The sequence below is a fragment of the Fistularia commersonii genome, chromosome 29 (genome assembly GCF_037954325.1).
Source record: "Fistularia commersonii isolate RoL2024-O1a breed Wild chromosome 29, RoL_Fcom_v1.0, whole genome shotgun sequence".
NCBI lineage: Eukaryota > Metazoa > Chordata > Actinopteri > Syngnathiformes > Fistulariidae > Fistularia > Fistularia commersonii.
In genome coordinates this window covers 8,482,293-8,494,308 of record NC_141312.1, presented here as the reverse complement: position 1 = coordinate 8,494,308, position 12,016 = coordinate 8,482,293, and the positions used below count along the sequence as shown (strand labels likewise).

The following is a 12,016-nucleotide window of genomic DNA, read 5'->3' as shown; positions in this document are numbered from 1 at the left end:
TACAGTAGCTTTGCTAAAGTTGTTACAACTGCAGTTTTCTGGACTGTGTTTAGTTCATCTAAAGCTCAGGTTCAAGACAAAACTAGATTTTTGTCCTGACAAAATAAGCACCTACTATTTCGAGCATGTCATTTTAATCAAAATACTGTATACATCCAATGTTACATTGTTCCAAGACCTCCTCCTAAGTCCACTAAGTTCTCCTAACGCCTAAGATTACATAGTTAAGATACAAAACACACAGCAAACTGTGTGCGTCTCCTGCAAGTCTGGTGTGTATGCTGGGATGGACCTATTGCCTCAGCCACGGAACCACCAAGAGTGCAGGTATAGCTATCCTCTTCAAGGTCCAATGCAGATTTTCTGTCATCTGCTGTGGCAATGAAGGGCCACTTGCTGAGGGCAGCAGAAGTAGAGTCTGTCTTTTGCCTAGTTAACATATACGCTCCGACCAGCGGCGCAGAGAGGGTGAATATGTTCCATACTCCCAAGGATGAACTTTCCATTTACCAGCAGGACAACGTCGTAGTGGATGGAGACTTTAATCGCATTCTTGGTGACACTGTTGACAGAATAGGTTAAGAGCCCCATACCGCATCTTCTCAGGCCCTCCGAACAGCCATATGCCCTTATGATCTGCTAGATGCTTATAGGATACAAAGCTCATTAGCCAGACACTACACCTGGGTCTGGGCCTGCAGCAGTTTGGTGTCGGCAGCCAGACTTGGCAGGTTTTACATTTCTAGAAACCCTTCAACCCCAATTAGTCAAATGCCGTGTAACAACAAAAAGAGCTCTGATCAGGTGCCGGTTCCTCCATCTTAGGGATTTGGTTGCCCCAAGCTCATTCTTTTTCAACCTGGAAAGATGTAATGCACACCAAAAGCTGTTGCTCTGCTTGAAGCTACCTGGAGGCAGAGTGACTACCGAGACAGCAGAAATGAGGGCTCATGCACTCGGCCTCTATACAGACCTCTTTGGGAGAGTAGACTGTGACTGTGGAAGCCTTCTCCGACTCAGCCTGCAAGAGAGAACGACTCTGGAACAGCAACTGACCATTGAGGAGCTCAATACAGCCATAAACCAGATGCCCCTGGGCTGGACTCCCAGACTTGATGGGCTCCCTGTGAACTTTTTTTAAACACTTTTAGAGCAGTATTGGTCATGTCCTTCATGCAGTGCTGGTGGAGTGCAGTGGGACCAGCTCCCTGCCAAGCACATACCGTAGGGTGGTCCTTGCCATGTTTCCAAAGACAGGAGACCTGGCCTTGCTGAAGAACTGGAGGCCTGTGTCCCTCCTGTGTGTGAATTACAAGATCCTGTCTAAGGCGTTTTCCAATAGGCTGATGGGTTGTCTAGGTAACATTGTACATGCAGATCAAACCTATTGTGTCATGGACAAAGATATGAAGGACAACATATTTTTATTGAGGGAGGTGCTTGATGTATGCGACAGTTATGATTTGAAGGCTGGTGTAATTGCGTTAGATCAAGACAATGCATTTGATAGGGTAGCTCACTCATTCTTGCACTCACAGCTTTCAGTTTTGGCAATAACTTTGTACAATTCCTGGTCAAAATGGGCAAGGGCTGAGCCGGCCAATCGCCTTTAGACGTGAAACAAGACAAGGCTGCCCCATCTTCGGCCAGCTGTATGCTTTGGCCATTGAGCCTTTGCTCTCATGACTCAGGAACTGGCTCCATGGCTTCCCCTTGTCGGGGCCAAGGGGACAGGAGCAATCCTTTAGCCTGTGTGCCTGTGTGCTTATGCTGATGATGTGCATGTGTTTGTTTACGACCAGGATGATGTCAAGCACCTTGTGAATGCTGTCCATCTATATGAGAGGGCGAGCTCAGCAAAGGTGAACTGGGAAAAGAGCAAAGCTCTACTGCTGGGCCAACGGAGGGGCCACATTTTGTCCACCCTACCCAGTGGCCTCAGCCGGGAGAGGGAAGGCCTTCAGGTGCTAGGGGTGTACCTAGGGTCTGATACCATTAGGGAAACAACTGGAAACGAGTGAACGAAAAGGTTGGTGCACGGTGGCTGTCAAAGTGGAGGTGGCTACTATCTCAACTGTCCTGTAAGGGAAGGGTGTTAGTTGTCAATCTGATTGCCTCCATGCTTTGGCACAAGCTCTTTGCACTAGTTATATCAAGGGGCTTATTAGAGGATATCCAGAGGCTCATCCTGGACTTTTACCAGTCTGGAAAATGCTGGACAGCAGCAGTCCTCTATCTTCTGGTTACTGAGGGATGCCAAGGTCTCAGCCCTCTGACTGCACACAGCAAGGAGGAACCTGTATGAATCCCGACCCAGTTGGCTGCTCACTGCAAAGCCTCTACTCTTTCATAATTTACTGAGGTCCCAGTCCCTGCTCTCCACAGGCCTGGGTCTCACCCTCAGCAGGGTGGGTCTCACGAAGCTGGGTCACCTGTTGAAGCTAACTCCCTTGTCACGGTTCAACCTGAGAGATTCTGGACATGCCACCTCTGCCAGGCTGATCCCCAGGGTCACCACAGAAATCTGTGACGCTCTCCCTCCCCGCCTTAAGTGTTTTGTGTTAGATCACTCCTACCATGAGCTGTGGAATGAGAAAGTCGACTATAGGTTCCCCTCACTGGCCATCCTGCCACAGGTTGGGGAGTGGTAGGATAAGGACGACCAACGACTGGCATTAGGAACCCCAAGCTTGAAAACTTTTCACGCTACAAACAAAATGGACCTTTATGTAGCTTGTGTCAAGATCCTTAACCTACAACCCCTATCGTAGGTGAAGGACTCAGAGTGCCAAAATGTCTTTGGACTGGACACCCCTCCGAGGAGGAGCCCTGTACAAGCCACCAATGGAAAAGTGGGCAGGTGATCTCGAGTGTAGGATGGTGCACCCTGCTATAGCCACAAACACATACAGGGCACAATTTGAGCCTTGGGTGACTGGAGACTGTTTGTTTTGTTCACACCGAGAAACATTTAGTTATTGAATGTCCGAAACTCAAGCCACTGTTTGGTCTCATAAAGGGTTTATTCCTTGGTTTGAGGGTTACCTTTTCCTTCCAATTATTTATTTTTGGTCCAAGATATTTGAAGACCAACAAGTGGGTATCAGTTGTGCTGGACTTTTTATCGGGCTTTGCCAAATTAGCCATTTGGCTGAAGAAGAAGAAGGCTTGTGAGCAAGGGAACGAGAGTCCACTGACGGTCTTGAAAGCACAGATTAAGACTCGCCTAAAAGCGGATTTTGATTTCTTCTCTTTAACCAGCAATTTCTGGGGATTTTATTTCTACTTGGGCATTAGGAGGCGTTCTGTGTTCTGTAAGCAACCATGGCAAGTTGATGTTCTCATTCTGAGTTGATCCCCTACCACTGGGCAAACTGAATATCTTTAATTGTTCTCGTTGAATATATAACTTTATATATAAAGAATATATAACTACATGTTATTTATTCATAATCAGTGGTTAATTTAAAATTTAAAAACAAGAACAATGGGTGCTGTGTGAATATGTGAGTGTGTTTGTGTATGTGTTTGCACGCACTGTACCCTTAACGTAACCTTAATACATGCGTCACACACTTTGTATTTAGACCTATTATGACCTGGCCTGAAGCCCATGTTGTTCATCTGAGATGAGCTGTCCTCAAGAAGCACTGCTCTAGGGATTTGCCAAAACATTCCTCATTTTTAGACAAACATGCTCGGTGGTGCGCAGAGAGGCACAGGTGGTTTAGCCTACGGGGGGATGCTTAACCGCCCTGCTCGATTTAACTCTTCATAGATAATATGCTCTGCATCCAAGCCTCTCAATAATTATTGTAAAAATAATTGTTTATATAGACTATAATATAAATGAGTCAGTTTTAACATGTGTAAATGATAACGCATCTTCCTACATGCATATTTATATTGTATGGAGCATGGTAAAATAATCTTATGAACCCATTATACCTCAATAGATTTAATAGTCTGATGAAAATCACGCACATACCGTATTTTCTATTCAACACTGGTTGATTTCTGTTTAGAGTTAAATTGTGAGTTGGACAGTTTGCTAATGACAAACATAGATAGATAGTTCCTTAAGTTAAATTACCCCGCCTCTCGCCCAATGACAGCTGGGATAGACTCCAGCATCCCCTGTTACCCTGAGTGCTGGATAAGCGGAAAAAGATGAATGGATGGATCGATGGATGGATAGAAGTTAAATTACTGATTTTTTTTTTAAGTTTAGTTTAAGCTATACAATGTGCTGTTCAGTATATTCTAAAGGGAAAAAAAAACAGTTTTTATTAGATGTTTTTATTGGATGTATCCATTTTGTGTAGAAAGGTTGAACTGTACATTTATATTAGATTAACTTTTCTTTGAGGACATGAGAATGTAAAGCTGTTATGACTATTAGTTAATCTACTCCTTTATTAGAACTGAAAAGTAATTTAAGAAAAACACAATTTCATTTCGACATACTCCATAGCAATAAATAGTTTACGAAAGTTTCAGTTCAGAGATAATTCCATTTCACAAAGGTTCGTAGGACATGCTTAGAAACGCCGCTGTAGACAGGAAAGATATCGGGGGAACAGAATCGCCCATGTTGTTCAGTTACAGACAAAAAGTTCAACTAAGTGTCATTGCAGCTTAAAACGCACACAGACTGTGGGAGGTTGAAAGTATCCAGCTCCTAAATGCTTGAAATTCTAGAAAGAGCCTCTGTAATAGCAAAACCATTTAGTTTCTTGAGTCATTTTGTTTTTCAAGTAATTATTTTGAAACCTTCTTTTAAATAAAAATTCTGCATATCGAAAATATGTTAATTTTTTTTTTTAGGCTTGATCTTGCTGCAGTAAAGAGGTTCTCAGAAGTTAGTCTCAGGAAAAAAAATACATATATATATATATATACACACACTGTATATATACATATTACATATTAATACACATATATGCTAAATCACGATCAGGAAAAGGTTCAAGTAAGGTAAGCAAGGCTACATGACTGTTAGGTAAGCAGACAGGCAGAAAGGTGAATTGTTCTGATCCAGGCGATGACAAGTGGAGTAAATAGCCAAAGGAAGCTATTTACTCTCATTCTGTGAGACAGGCTTGTCTCCCAGGCTCAACTTGTCAAATAACTAGTCCCCTACATTTATGAAACTGCCCTCGTGTTTTGAGATTTTTTTTTCCCCCAAATAGAAAAAGGATGATAAAAATGAGGGAAGATTAGAGAACGATTTAGGGATATTGTAATGAAAAAAGGTTGGGCCTTGATACGCCATCTGCTGCTCTGATGCATTTGCATTGCGGCTTTTTATAAAGTGTATGTCTGTTTGTGTTTGACTAACCATGTCTTCCTCTGCCTGTGTCCAAAGGCTTGGTCTCTCAGTAAGTCACATCAAATCAGAACTGCCTGTATTGCCTAGAAGCCCATACCTGCATTTATAAACACACATGCATACCCCCCCAACACACTCACACACAGACATAAACACGTGCACACATCAGCATGATCAGCATGCCAACACACTGTCAGGCTGAAAACATTCACTGCTGTTTATGACAATGAAGGACACTTAAAAGGACACAGCAAATAGGACAGATATGAGATACAGAAATATTAGATGATGGACTGGCAAAGCCACCCCAGTATCCAACTCTAGTTCACATAAATAGAAAAGGTCATTCAAATCAACAGTATAGTTTGAAATAAGAAATACATTCTAGGTTTATAAACTGTCTTCTTGTTAAGGTTATGGAAGATGTAAGTATGATTTGTTGTGAACTGTTTTGATAACACGCCCCAAATCACAGGGCCAAGGACCAATCCATGGGTAATTTTCTTCCAAATTGCACAGAAAGAATAAATAATGTTTCTTTTATCATTTTCGTGTATTGTATTTATCAACCATGCTTTGAAGGCTTGTCTGTGAAACTTCTGTATACTGGTCTGTAGCAGCTGATCTAGACCAGTGTTTCCCATCCTTTTTTGAGCCACGGCACATATTTTACATTAGAAAAATCACACGGTACACCACCAAATAAATATGTCAAAGAATGTTTTAACGAATTAGAATGAAACCGTAGTCTCAATTTACTAAGTATGAAATCTAATATATCTAATATCTGTAGAGTCATGAAGTTGCAATGCAAATTTCCCACTGATATGCAACTTTTCCAGAACACTATTTTTCAATGTCTGAAGACGTCATCAATATGTCTGAAAATGGTATTATTTGAGAGAACTCTGGCTATTTCTTTATCAACGCCAGAGCCGAGCATTTCTTCTACAATGATTTTGCCGGCAGGTAGTATTCATGTTTTGCTACGGTGTGTGGCTGTTTGGATTTAGATATGAGTCCAGCAACTTTGTAGCAAGCTTTCACTGCTTTCTCACTCGTCTTGGTAGCCTTCAACAATGCTGCCTGTTTGTTTACGCAGATACAAGTACTTTTTATTTTAAAAATGTATCACGCAAAGCGTCACTAATCACTCTGATACACAGATGCAGAGGTTAATTCACCACCCGCTGCCATCGAATGGGCACGCTGCCCACATAGACATAGGAAGACACATTATTTGCGTTGGATAAATAATTTTCGGACCAATCAGATGAAAGTGAGCATTTATCCACGGCACACCTGATGATCTCTCACGGCACACTAATGTGCCGCGGCACAGTGGTTGGGAAACACAGGTCTAGACAACACTGGCCATCATGACGAATTGTCACATCATAAAAATAATAATAATTTCAAAAGATGATAATGAAATGTAAAGAAATCCAAAATGTACTCAAATCAGTGTTGAAATTCTAAACTTGCATGAGTGGAGCCTGTTCTCCCTATGTCTGTGGGTTTCCCCAGGGTTCCTCTAATTTTTCCGGTTTCTTCCCACAGAAAGGTTCACAAAAATGCCCAAACTTGTGAATAAGAGAGTGGATTAGTTGTTCGTCTATTTGTGATTGACTAGCAACAGCTTGGATACACCCCCAACACACACAAACACACACCAACTTGTTATCACTCCCAAGCTTGCGTCAGATACGGATGCGTTAGGCACCCCTTTCTCCTACTAATTTCTCTATTTTTGGGTGCAACCGTGAAGGAACATGATTTCTCATTTAGAACACAAAGATGTGGGAAATGCAAACTGTTTTTATTTAGGTTTTGGTTTAGATACATATATATATGCAGATGTTGATGTAGACATGATGCACCAAGTTTGTCGAAAAATGATGAGAAAGGGGTTCCAATGTGTCCGTATGTGACCATTCTAGTCAGGATGTTGACGCATCGGGAGTGAGAACATGTTCCCAACATAAACGCATATACACAACCTTGATTGCAGGCCAAGTGGTATAGACAATGAATGAATGACTTAACTTTTATTTAGTCTCACTTTGTGGTTTTAAGATTTAGTTCACTATCTCATATCAAATTATATTCCCCTCACACTCACTGGTTTTTATCACTAAATCTTAGGATGGTGGGACATGAGATCCTGTTCGCTAAGTACATGTACACAGGTACATCTTCAGTGATGAAGTGTATGTGTAATCTTAGTGCTTCATCTGTTCACCTCTCATGATTAATATTTAATAATGCACATAGACATGTAATTGCCCATGTGAGATGTCTTTTCTTGCATGAACATTTCAGTTTGGGCTCTTTGGATTTTTTTTTTCGTTTAATAAATTGAAAGCTATTCTTAGAGTGACCTTCCAAAAGCCATTGCGTGCAGCCCTGTTGTCCATGTGCGCCGGCCTGTGTGATTCAGTCTGAGTGGAGAAAGCCCAGGGATACATCAGTGGCCCTTTCCCCATTGCGGAGCACCACAGTTTGCAGATGATTCTTTGATAGGGTGAATCTGAAGGCTTAGTAGTTCAAAGGAGCTGGCCCAGTAAGGGGGAAATGGCCTGCAAAGACACACAAGACCAACCACTGGCAGTGTATATATAAAGATATGTATATGTAGTCTCATAAACGAGCATGATGTCATCCTTGTGTGTGTCTAGCAAAATACAAGACATTATGATATAAAAAAAGGACCAAAAATATGACAGAATGAAAAAAGCCCAGTGAAGCAAGGTCACTGTCACAGTCCTTTTGTTTTTTTGTTTTCATCAAAATTAAAAAAGAAAAAATGAATCCTAATGTTTTCTCTAATTGTTATGGGCATAAATTATTGCATTCCTCATTCAACTAGATCATCCTTTAACATCCTAATTCAAACCATGTTATATTGTTGTAATAATCCACTAAGTTAAATTGCATTTTCCAATTCACAAGTTAATGTCAGCAATCCTATGCAATAAATTATGTGAAACTGGAATATATGACTAAACCAAATATTTATGTTTGTAAGTAAGTAAATGACTGGCAGAACGATTATGCTGTATACCATCGAGAGTTTATTTTTGTAGTTATTTATGTATTCATTTGTTTTGAACGATTTTTACATTTATATCAATTCATTAAGGTGCTATTTTTTTTTAAATCTATCCATATTTACAGATAGAAAGGTTAGAGCCTGCTGAAACATTCTCTTAGTTATGTTGCGACTCTCTTAGTAGTTGCTCCTAATAGTTGCTCGCTCTAAGCTTTCACTCACTCCATCATCCTCTCAACGTACATTTTTCCTCCTGCTTCTAGGTGAAAGTTGTGATGGGCAGGAGTGGGAGGACAAATAGTCTGACTCAGCCAGAATCCGTCTTTTGTGATGCTAAATACACTCCTTCTCCATCCCCATCACTTTCGCACTCTCTCTCTCTCTCACACACACACAAACACACACACACACACACACACACACACACACACACACACACACACATTCGCCTTTCTTCTGCGCTGATAATATTTAAACTAGTAAATAGCATTTCTCAGAATTTCTCTATATAATTCTTAGTATTATTACTTACTCCAAAAATTTGTCTCGCATTTATTCATCGTACCCTTTCCTAGTCTATTTGCCCTTGTATTTGCTCACTTTCTGCACTACTCAGTTGACACATTAAAAAGATGGTAATTAACACCTGAAAACTTGAGACAGCAAAGGGTAGGCTGTAGGAAAAGTAAGACTTCCCTTAGCCAAAAGCTGCTTACAAAACAACAGCATATTCATGGTGTGAAATATGGACATTATTTTTGTGTTTTAATAGTTGAATTTCTCCCGTATATACCTGGTGAACAGATGGAAATTACTTTCCATACTCACAAAGCTGGTAGTACAGTAACATTAATGTTCTTCTGAAATGTTTACTTTCTGAAACGTGTATCAGTTTACTTTCTTGACACAAAAAGCATATCATGTCAACCCTGCTGTTATAACATGACCATGACCCTCAGGGGAGGTGAATTCGGAGTTGTTGCCTTGTCACATCTTTTTTTTTTTTTTTGTGAATACTTAATGAATAGGCTGCATTCATGTTTATCTTAGTACGGCTAACCTTATTGCAGATTCTTCTACTGGTCACATTCTTCCAAATAATGTTTCACCACCAACTATTTACAGTAAATGTACATTTAACACTTGTACATTTGTACAAAATAATATTTTGATTAAATATGATCTGCAATAATGGTCTCCTGTAACCTCCCGCATCCTTCACCATTGGTTTCTGCACTCTAATTCATTAACTGTTTCATGAACCAGTTTAAATTTATTTTTAAAATCCTCAGATCTTTTACCAGATGGATTTACTCATTTGTGCAGTGATATAAAGCGTTTAATTTGAGAATGATGGCACATAATGGAGAACCTGTGTCAGCATGACATCTTATCAGGCAGAAAATGGCGACAAGAAGCTGAATATGCCACACACACACCTGTCTTTTTTTTGTAATTCAAAATGTATTTTTTAACACAAACCTTATCTGCAGGTTCTGGCTGGCATAACTTTTGGTAATATGCATGGAGTAAGCTTAAGAGCTATGATTTTGTTATGCATTCCATCAAGTTTCTAAAAACTTCCTTGAGTTATAAGTATAAGCAGTTGTATCAATTTCTATTTCAAAGTATAGTGTGATACGATCAATTTCCATAAGAAACCTGCCACACAAGCTGCTATACAATTGTGGGATAACATACAGTTGCTCTTATGAGTGGACTTGGAAAGCTGTTGTTAGAATTAGAAAAAGAATACTCCTTCTTGAGACATGTGCAGTAAGGGATTTTGGATTTTTTATTTTGTTTATTTTTTTGTTTCCGCTTCTAACTTCAGCCTAAATAGGTTGTTGCCATATGCTCATGCTCACGTGCATGCACACCCAATTAACTCCCCTCTTATAAGAAACACAACTGGAAAGGCTCAAAGCCATCATTTCACTATAAATGAGCAGGCAACATGCCAGGTTTCTGGATACACCTCTCGCCCTCCATGTAAAAAGGCCTTGCATAATGTTCTGCGAAAGTTTCAAAGATCGTCATCCATTATGTATAATGTGAGAGTACTCATTTTTTTCTGGCCCGTTAGTACACGACATGCGACCTAAGAAGTGCAATTAAAATGGAATGAGCCATTTTAGATTTTAGAATTATTGAGATACTCTACACCCCATTCCCCAAATGCGTCTGAATGAATGGCCTTTGAAAGAAAAAGCTAAAGTTTTGGAGCATCCGTCATACCCACTGCATATCTGGGCCAACTTCCTTCTGAAATTCGCAAGTTGTAGTTTACGGCCTGATTAGCAACTTCTGACATTAGAAAGGAGATGAGGTTGAAAATCAATGTTTACGGCTGGATTATTTCCCAACTCACACATGAGAGCAGACAAACCAAGAAGCTAAATTATTGTCAGATGATACCCAATGGGCTGAGGCCCAAATGGCCGTGGAAACATAATTGGTCATTGCAACTGGGGCTATGAATGAAAACCTAAAAGCAAAGGATCTCAAAAGGCTTATACATTTTGTGCATCTCCACATATTTTACGCACACTGATGTATCACTTGATATTTAGAAAGTTGTCGATTTTTATTCTGTTCCACAAATGTTGCTAAGCAATTATTTGAAGTCAATTTTTTTTTTCTACCTACAATAAGAACGGAACGGCATTTTTATCGGAGCATATTCTGTTTATACATGTCATACTATAGATCCCATAAATGTTCAGCAGGTTTATCACTGACCATTTATGCAAGGGGTTTAAAGTAGCATTCAATTTCCAGCAATATAAGCTTTGGCTTTTATTAAGTAGATTAACCTGCGTTCATGCAAATGTGTTAGCATCACTAAAACGCCCCATGAATCTTGAGATGTTAAAGGGGGATCGTTACAACACCTTATTTTATTTGTCATTTATATGGTACAAAAACCATTAAAGAACAGGCACTTTTACTCTTTCACCAAAAACTGTTTATTTTTTCCTTTTTTTGTACTGAACTGGAAACACCACTCAGTCTGACAACCATCAGCCACATTTTAGTGCAGTGGCTTTTGGCAATCCAGACAGTATGTAAAATATGATTAATGTCAATGCTTGAAGGAGAAAAAAAAACGGAAATCCATATCTGAATTCAGAACACCACAAAAATTGATGAAAATCAATACGTCAATAACTAAGCTAAAACTTATTATGTAAGCTCGGGGGCTGTTAGTTTCAGAAGAGATCTTTTCTGGCCAGCATTATGGCTACTTCAAGAAAAAAAAAACGTAGATGGTATCGTTAAGATTTCTTATGGTTTATTAAAGATAGCTAATTCTGTACTTACGTAACTATGCTGTTTTGGGATACAGAAGCAACATTCAGGGATAGCAAGGTGTCTTATAGGAAATAAATACATATGTAAATAAACAATAGGCCTACCATCCTATTGTATCGAGATGAAAAGTAGTGCACGTCTTACAGAAAGACCTTTTTTGTCTATCACGGCCAAAAAAAAAAAAAAAAAAAAAAACATTAATATTTTTTCCTTAGCAACAGAGGAAGAGAACATTACCTTGATATATCCAGAAACAAGTTGCCAAAAGACCTTGATCAAAAAATACAGCATATCCATCGGTCACCGATACACCTACC

General features: G+C 39.8%; 1 protein-coding gene across 4 annotated transcripts in view; it reads left to right on the top strand.

Moving 5' to 3' along the window:
• The window catches only part of gabrg2 (gamma-aminobutyric acid type A receptor subunit gamma2), a 53,608-nt gene that overhangs the window by 24,528 nt on the left and 17,064 nt on the right, over positions 1-12,016 (top strand). The gene's annotated exons all lie outside the window — the stretch shown is intronic.